General features: G+C 39.8%; 1 protein-coding gene across 1 annotated transcript in view; it reads left to right on the top strand.

Annotated features, from left to right (window-relative positions):
* Window positions 1–1,852: 1,852 nt before the first annotated feature.
* The window catches only part of SOX5 (SRY-box transcription factor 5), a 602,225-nt gene continuing 595,039 nt past the window's right edge, over window positions 1,853–9,038 (top strand). Inside the window, exon 1 of the mRNA XM_055711618.1 lies at window positions 1,853–2,215. The gene's annotated coding sequence lies outside the window, so the exon portion shown is untranslated. The remainder of the gene's footprint in view (window positions 2,216–9,038) is intronic.

Here is a 9,038-nt window from a genome sequence, read left to right as displayed (position 1 = left end):
CAGCAGGAGGCTAAGTTGGAAGCTTGTGGGTCAGCAGAAGTTTTAGGTTAGTTGAGAGGCTATGGGTAGTTTCTTGGCGATGGGAAGAAACTGAAAGCTGGTGATGCTTGTTTAGTAGAAATACTGGAAGTGTGTTAGTATTTTGGGTCTGAGGAAAGGGAGGTCAGCGGCAGGAAAGTATATCCAGCGGAAACACTTAGGAGAAGTTGAAGCTCCGTTCTCCAGCGTGAGTTGACCTTCTGAGAAAAATGGGGCAAATCCAGTCCCCACAAACCTAATTTTGTAGTGTCAGCAGAGAAGAATAAAACAGAATGAGGATAGAAAGTAGGACTCCCACCTTGACTATAAGGGCTCAAAAGTGACACTGCTTTTCTGAGAGGAAGTCAATCATAATGTTAATTGGCCTAATATGTTTCCCAAGGCCTGTATTTTGTGTAACTTCAATAGAAAATATTTTTTTTAAGTTGCAATATTGGAAATAAATAACATGACAGTAGGGTTACTTAGTTTCATTGCCTGAATTATAAGTGTGGTGTCAAATCATAAAGGTAGTCGACAACAGCATGGAGATAAGCAGTGAGGACCTCCAAAAGACAGAAGTGTATGACAAGAGCTGCAAAGCCATCGAAGTGACCTTTCAGTGTAGGGTAGTGTCATCTTGGGGAGTGCCTATCAGTTTAAATAGAGTCACAGCAGAAAATTAATACTGTCAAAGCTAACTGTTGCTCTACTGTAGAAATTCATTACATTTTGGTTTAAAGTAGTCATTGCCCAAACAGCATGAAGATACTAGTTCAGTAAAAAATTCAATTTCCTCTGAAATAGAAACAGCTTAATTTTTTTCCAGATTTGTTTGCAAATTTGTTCTCCCATCCACCTGATTCTCCTTGGTGCATTAATTGTTAAGTTGTACAGACTATTTTTGTTTATGGCTTCTTTAGCTTTAATTCTTGCCTTTTGCTTGATTTTCTACTTGGAGGAGTTGTATAGTATGGCTCTTCAGCCCAGCTAGGCAAAACGCTATCATTGTCAATATTGCTGGAAGATCAAACACATACAGAAACTGGGCTGCTCTCACCCAGGTAAAGAAGAGTCTTAATATGAGCTGGTGCCATGGGCTAACAGCTGCTTTGCCTGCAAAAACATTTTCCATCCCTAAAACTTTTTAACAGTTGTGTAGCTTCATCAGTGGGAGTAATGGTAGGAGGAGGCCTAATGTAAACAAAGCACAGGTGGCTGTGTGGGGATTTTATTGCAAGGGCACCTGGACCTGTTCTGAAGAAAGCTTGTGCTCTCTCTCTCACTCTCTCGGCAATCCCATCACTTCTACCAGGGGGGAACCAATTTTGTTTTAATAATAGTGGGAAACAATAGAGAAAATGAACTAGTGCTGCGTGAGGGAGCAGTGGTTTCCCATCCTCTCCATGTGTCTCTGTAGACCTGTCTTTGCCTCAATTTCCCAGCTGGTGACATCAGGATATTCCTTACAGAGCTATAGGATTAGGTTCACAGGTAGTTAATATTTTTGAACTTGAAATATCCAAAAATGATGAAAATAGTAAGGATTGTTACTATTCCCCATTTAGCACAAAGCTGAAATATTTAGAGGCAAAAGCTCTCTCAACCACCCAGCCTCAAGCCCCAGTTTGACTGCAGAGGAAATCTATTACTCATTTCCTGCCTTTACTTAAAATAAAGAGCGCTGTGCTGCCCAGTACCGTGTCTAAGAAGACACATCATCACTAATTTTTTGCCAGAATAATAAAAGTGACAGAAGGGGATTCCCCTGAATGTTTGATGCTTTTCTGCTGCATGGCTCCGGCAGTCCCAGAATAGCTGTGCAGAATCTGCACTGAAACGGGAAGTAGAAGAATACGCGCTGGGCTCACACGTGCCTCCTCTCTGCTTTGGCCTTACTGGAAATGCTTGTCCTTGTTTCAAGAAATAACTGAAGGGGCATGGTAGGAGTAGACCAATGGACTTAAATCCGGAAAAAGGTGTCGTTAAGGAACAGAAGAGAAACCGCCTCTTTTCAAAGAAGAACTTGAGGGGAAGGCACTGAAATGGCCCAGCTACAAATTCACGCTGACTGCTTACGTGTAACACAGCCTTACTCTCTGACATGCTGAAGGCACACACGCATTTGTTGTCGTATTGCAGTTCTGGATAAGGATGTGACATCTCACTGAGGGGGTTAGGCAACACAAGTCCTAAGGTGAGTGCTGTCATCATGGACTCGGGGCGCATGTTCCTGTAGCACTATGGCGGGTTACATACAGAGCTTGCAGAAATGATACACTGGTTTGAAGATGGTTTTGTGAATAAAGCCATGTCTGCAGTTGTGCAGGGGTGAGCAATACATGCGTGGGCATACTGGCATGGATCTACGTAGCTTTAACTGTATCAATACAGATGATACAATTTTTATATGCTGACAAGATACGAACTTTGTCAGCATGTGCTAACTGCATTATGAAGTGAAGGCGTTCTGTTCGCCTTGGCTGATACTTGCAGTTCTTAGGTTTGGTCTCTTTGGAATGAATCTGGCATCTGCATGAGGCTAGATTTGAAAAACAGGTTTTTCATACGTGGAGATTTCAGCGTCCCAAGTAGGTAGGCAGATGTGCACAATGGGAGCTCTTAGGCAACTTGAAAATCCGTGCCTTGTTAAAAGTACCTGTGCAGGCCCCTCCAAGAACCCAGTTTAAAATATGAATGTTGAGCACCAAAACCCCTGAGCCCAATGTCAATTTTTGCAGTTACCTAAACTTTGGGTTTGAGTTACCAGAACTTTGCAGAGGGGATTACATGTCAGAGAAATACGGTGCTGAGGCTGGAGATCAGGAACATGCCTTCTAATAGGTCTCCATTGAACGTGGGGCCCTCCTAAGCAGCTGCTGACAGAGAAATAAATATACTGATTATCTGGTGTAAGTGGAAAGCTTTAAAATTCATTCAAAACTTGCAGTGTGCTCCAAAAGGGTGTTATTTCTACATCGTCATGTTAATTTACAGACAACAGGCCACCACTTAGTCAATTCTAAGAAGTAGAGTATATTAGCATTAGTGTTATCATCATGCTGACAACTTGAACATAATTTTCTAATAATTGAAATAAAAAAGCCAGACCCATAGCCAGCATAAATCATATTAATTCCACAGCCTTCAGTGAAACTCCAGTGCCATTCAGTAACTGCATGTCATACGCCCAGTGGTGATCTGTGGTTTGTGTTGGAAGCATTGTGGTGATCCTAGACTTAGCAGCATCTACAAGCCACAACGGTGTTTAGGAATACCTGTGAGCATCTAGGGCCATACTCTCCAAATATCTCAACTTAAAAGTATTGGGAAGAATCCCAAAGCGTCCCCCTGCAGCAGCACCACTCCACGCAGGAGAAGGGTGCTTTGCAGCAGAGCAGTTGTCACATCAGGTCACGGGGCCAGCACATACCATATGCATCTTCCTGCATTCCCCAGCGCTGAGCCGATGGGCTGTGCACAGAGAAAAGCCCCAGCTGCAGAGCTTTGTGTCGGTGAAGATGGGGCTTTGCTAGGGGACACCTTTGCTGGCTGCAGTGCAGTGCTGTGGTCTCCTGCCTGTTGCCTCTCTTCCAGGTCCACAGGCAGGGCTGTGCGTGGCTTCCCGGCGAGGGAGAGGCTGTGGCCCAGTGCTTCGGAGGTGGGAGGTACAGGCTAGTAGTGATGGGGGAGCATAAGGAGGGAACCAGTTGCACCTCTTGTCTTCACCACATAAAGCTTAACATTCTCATCTCCTGTGGGCTAAAATACCCTCACACGAGGGTATCACAACATCTGTTTTCTGTACCTGATGGGCCCTGCAGTTTTTCTTTGTCCTTGGGTGAGTCATAAGAGGTTACCATCCTCTTTGGCTTAAGTATAAAAGTAATAAATAAATAAATAAATACAGGAAATAAATAAATACAGTGTGAAACAGAAGCCAGAAGAATGACCTTTAGCTCTTCATTAGTATTTTTAATGAGAAGAGGAAAAAGCTGCTCTTTTTAGAAACCACACATTTTAATATTGCCTACAATAAATGGTGCTTGAAAGCTTAAAGGGTCTGCAATACAGCCTCTCCCACTTAGAAAAATACACCCATGCAGACATTCATATATGTATTCATATATAAGGCACAACACTACATATGATACTTTCTGAATATGAACTGCATGAGTACAGGATCGTTTGAGCCTTCTCTCTCGCAGAAGCACCAGTAAAGTGACTGAGAAGTGAGTTTTGCAGTTTTTGTTGGGGAGTCTCTCTCTTTTTGGGGAGGAACACTTGGGTGGTTTCAAGATTTGCTGAGTTTTCAAAAGAGCTGACTTCATCTTGCTGATAATGAGCGGTACATAAGGTTGAAATGTGCCCTCAGCTGTACAGATGCAGCTGCCATTGACTTCAGTGGGAGCTGCATGTACACGTTCAAGGGCAGAATGTGGACCAGAATTTTTGGGTGCATGTAAATACTGTTGGAGGCTGAAACGAGGTCACAAAATCTTGCTGGCATAGAGCCACGTAAGATAAAGTAGACTGTATTTTATCTTCCTCAGGATGCTTACTTTTAAAGCCCTTTGTGTTTTTTAGGGATAAAGACATAGAGTATCTTCAGTTGGTTAATTATTTTTTTAAATTATATCTAATGTGTTAATTTCTTGCTGTGAACTGTGCTGTAACAGTGTTGTGTGCTGTTGATCAGCTGCTGGATTCCTCTATAGAATTGGCTACGTTTTCAGTTGATGAGACACTATGAAAATTCTGCAACCTGGAAGATGAATATATAATTGTAACCAATACTTTCATTAGGTTAAAATATTTAATCTTTTCATGAGGATGGGATGAAAGCAGGAGAAAGAGAAGTATGTACAATTTTAGTGTTTTATATTAGAAATGTTTCCATGTGACCAGAAGTGCATTAAGGAAGCAATGCTTGTGCTTATGTGGCATGCCACCAAAAGGTATGTGCTTTTTTTATTGCTTCATGTATGCTGAAAGTATGGAAACTGAAGTAAGGTCAGCACTGATGAGTCGCTTTCCATGCTGCAGAGTCCTCCTATGTTACATGCTCAGGTTCGTTTGAAAGTGGGAGTTTGACACCTGTAGAAGGATCTGTCCTGAGACCTTTGAGATTGTGCTGAAGTGTTTTAAGAATGAATTTTAAATTTGCTTGTTTAAGTGCTGTTCAGGTGAGCTTTAGATCACTGTGATTAAGCCTATTTTAATAAATCTTTAAAATGTTATCAGCTTCTGAAGTTCTTGAACATCTCATGGAAGAAGGTGCAAGAAACCTGTGTGTATATAGTATATACGTGTATGTGAGTGCACATATATATATATGTATATACACACACTGACAAGAGACATGTATTATCTTGGTATTTGTAAAATTATTTAAGTTATTTTGTGTGAGGCAGAGATCCTGCAAATCTGTTGCATGATGGTGTGGTCCAAGGATATGAATCCTCTCACATGTTCAAGTTTTCTTAATTTTCTTAAATGAAGAATATCTGAAATGCCAAAATATTTAGGTATTCTAATCCAAATTATGTGAGTAAGAGGGATAAGTATTCTTCATTTAAGAAAAGATTACGTAGTTGCAATGAACAAAAGAACCCCCAAAGCTAAATCTGGTACTCTGCACAAAAAATAGTTTTGCTTCCAAAGTATCTCCTGAAGCTACCTGTGACATTTGCCCAGCCACTTAGAAGAGGCCCCAAAGATGTATTCCTGACAAAAACACTTCCTTGACTATGCTCTTCTGTTTGATTTTTTGTGTGTGTCTGTTTTCCTTCAGGAAAGAATGTCTTACAGGGGAAATTCTGTTTTCAGATATTTTTTTTTTTCACTTGGCTGAGTGGCAAGAACAGAAATTCCATACTGGATTGGATTTACTAGGAACTGCATCTCCAGAAAAACGGGAGGCCAATCCGGGTATATATTTGAGTAATTCAGACTGCTGGAGAGAACTGTAAAGTGGAAAGGACACTGTGAACAGAAGTGGCTATAGTGATGGTTTTTTTAGCAAGCTCAATGGAGAGGAACTGCTGGAGGGGAATCTAGTTAGTGTCTTACTAGGAATTCTGAGCACTAAAAATTAAACTTATTTTGAGGTATGGAGTTTGGGCTTGATTCAGTGATATACTTTCTGAATCCAGCTGTCAGGAATGGCATGTGTTTTCCCTTTTCTTTACATACGGTGTGTGAGCTTATGAAGTAAGTTTTGATAGGACACTGCTCCTTGGTGTAAGATAACATCTTCATCTTAAAAGGCGTTCACTCAGACTTGCTTTTGAATTGTTCCTTCCCCCAAAAAGCCTGCTCACAAAGCAATAGTTGCTCACTAAGCAACTCCAGTAGATGATTTACAGTGACATTCCCTCTTCCATAACTCTCTTATCTGAATGTCTTGGTTTGCAAATGAAACCTGCTGCTTCTGTTGCTGATCCTGCCACTGTTGTCATGAAAGAGTTTAGTATGTACACTTGAAGCTCACTGCTTCTTTCCTTTTGTCCTATGCCAAAAGCTCATGTTCAGTGGAAAATACAGTCTGAATGGTGTAACTGAAGAAATCATGTTTATGATAGCAAATACCACTAGTACACTAACGTAAACTTCCACTAACGCAAGTGGCACTGCAGTCCTGCAGTATTTGTGTTAGTGAGAAGATAATCAGAGCTATGGCAAAGTCCCCTTCAACTGGATCCATGTGTGATACTGACACGTGGTGCTTATGCAGTCCAACAGTGATGACTTGGCTTTTCCTTTTAATCTGGGCAGAGTTGTACTCTGCTGTAAAGCTGTAACTAGTGACAGTGCATGGCTTGGCTTTATGCCATACTGTTACTCAGGTATTTTCCCTTAATGAATTCAGAATACAGGATGTGCAAGCTGGATAGATGGGAGGTATTCTTCCTTCACTTGTCTCTTTGCACTAGCAATTTACATATTATAGATCATTGTGGTTCAATAAGTATCCAGCCATAGTTCTGATATGAAGATAGGTTTTCCTCATGACAGAAATCGGTGCACCCATTTAGATTGATTCTACTTTTTGAATTTTTTCTGTGATTGGTGTGTCACCCAGATGGATTTACTCAAGCACAGTATGAAAATGGCCATTACAGAAATAGGCATAGTCTCTCCAGTCACAATGTAAAACTTGACAGAAATAACACTGTAGTGTAATGTAATTTTATAAGATCACATGTAGTGATTCTGCATCAATAATGTCCTTTTATTTAGGTATTAGAATGAAAACATGTTTTACTGCTTTTGGATTTGGATGAAAACTAAACCCAAAGGTTTTCCCAATGGAAAACATTAAATATGAAAGATTCAGTGATACTCTATAGGACTTCCGAATTCCAGCATACAAAATTTCTGCAAAGTTCTAGGCATATGTTCTACTTTTTTAAGTAACCATAGAGTGTTTCTGCTGCTATGAGAATTCTTTTAAAACCTGCTGAATATAAAAAAAACCCACCACATTGCAGTATACAGTATTGTTTATTGATTGCCTCTAGTTTGTTTTACTCTTGTCCTACTTGTGATTATATTTCCAGTTATTGCCATACTTTTTAGTAAGATAAATTATGCATTTGATTTTAACAAGAATTCCTAACACAGAATTACAATAAAGTGTACTAATTACTTGAGTCTTCAATTCTAAATTCTTCAAATGAAAATATTTTTTGTTTTTCTTAATTTTTTTAATGCCTTGATTTGCCACACTTTTTTTCAGAACTTAGTTTTGAGGAATTCGCTTGTTGGGATGGATTATTTATATGTTTCCTTTGGAAGAAATGTGATAGTTAACAAGGGTAGTTGAATCTTCGGAGACAAATTGTTTTTTGTCGTTTCTTGTGCTGTATAAAATTGCTGCTGAAAGCCTTATAACCAATGCATCTGATAATAGTAGTAGATAGAATTTAACATCTGATTTTAATGCGGAGCTATCCCTTAAAACATCTCCTAGAAGAGAGAAGATTGGACACACACACATGCAGAAGAGAGAATGTGCAAGGTTGAGTGCTTATTTTGTGTTTATTTTATGGGCTTCGGTTATGTTTGCTGAGATTGCCCTTTTAAGGGCAATGGGTAAGATGAAATACTGTTTGTTTTGCAGAGCTAAAACTTGGTGGAGTTTTTTGTTGTGTGTGTTTTTTGGGTTTTTTTTCTCCTGACTTAGGCAGGAGGAACTAAAGTCAAATTGAAAATCGGTTCTAGATTCATAAGTCAAATAGCCACTTTGAAAGGGAAGAGTTGTGGTTGTAATGTTAGCTGTTTGAAACAATTTTCATACAGACCAGAAGCAAGCCAAATTTTTGTTTCCTTGTGTGGTCAATCTTTTGGGACAGAAATGGTGACAGATTTTACCAAGAGTGTTACTGAAGTAATTGGTGCCTTTAACATTCGGCATATAACCTGTTGATACTTAAATATGGTCTGAATTTGAAAGTATCACTTTGGCCATAGTGAGATGATAAACCAGCTGCACATATGTATCACTCATTGCTCTCCAATATGGTTGCTGATGTGATGCTAGTGGTAGGATAATGCTAATATTCAGCTTACTTTCTGACTTACTTTCTTTTTTGTGTCTTATTTTGCACAGTGTAATTCTTGTAGGCATATATTGGCAACCTTGGTTTGTGCTTCTTGGAAAGCTGCTGCATCTTTCTGCCTGTCCTTTTTCAGGCAACACCACCATTGCTGTTTTATGACTCTATGGGGCTTTAATGTTTGAAAACCAACAACATGGCCTCATCTAAATCGAATTATCCCAGCTGCAGTCTGTTCTGGCTGCTGATCTGAAAGCTGAAATCATTCAGTCTGAGATTCCCAGCCAGCAGTACAATACATTGTACTGTTTCAGTAGTGATGAAATTCCCCTACAATATATACTGATGCTTGTTTTTGATAGGGAATATGTCTGATGTTCAGAGTTATATTAACAAAATATTTGAAGGCCAGGGAGACTGCTCTTATGATGAAGTTCTGCTCTGATGTTGTTATCATTA

This window comes from Falco cherrug, chromosome 5 (assembly GCF_023634085.1).
Source record: "Falco cherrug isolate bFalChe1 chromosome 5, bFalChe1.pri, whole genome shotgun sequence".
Lineage (NCBI taxonomy): Eukaryota > Metazoa > Chordata > Aves > Falconiformes > Falconidae > Falco > Falco cherrug.
Note: the sequence above shows the minus strand (reverse complement) of the source record. Positions and strands in the feature narration are given on the sequence as shown.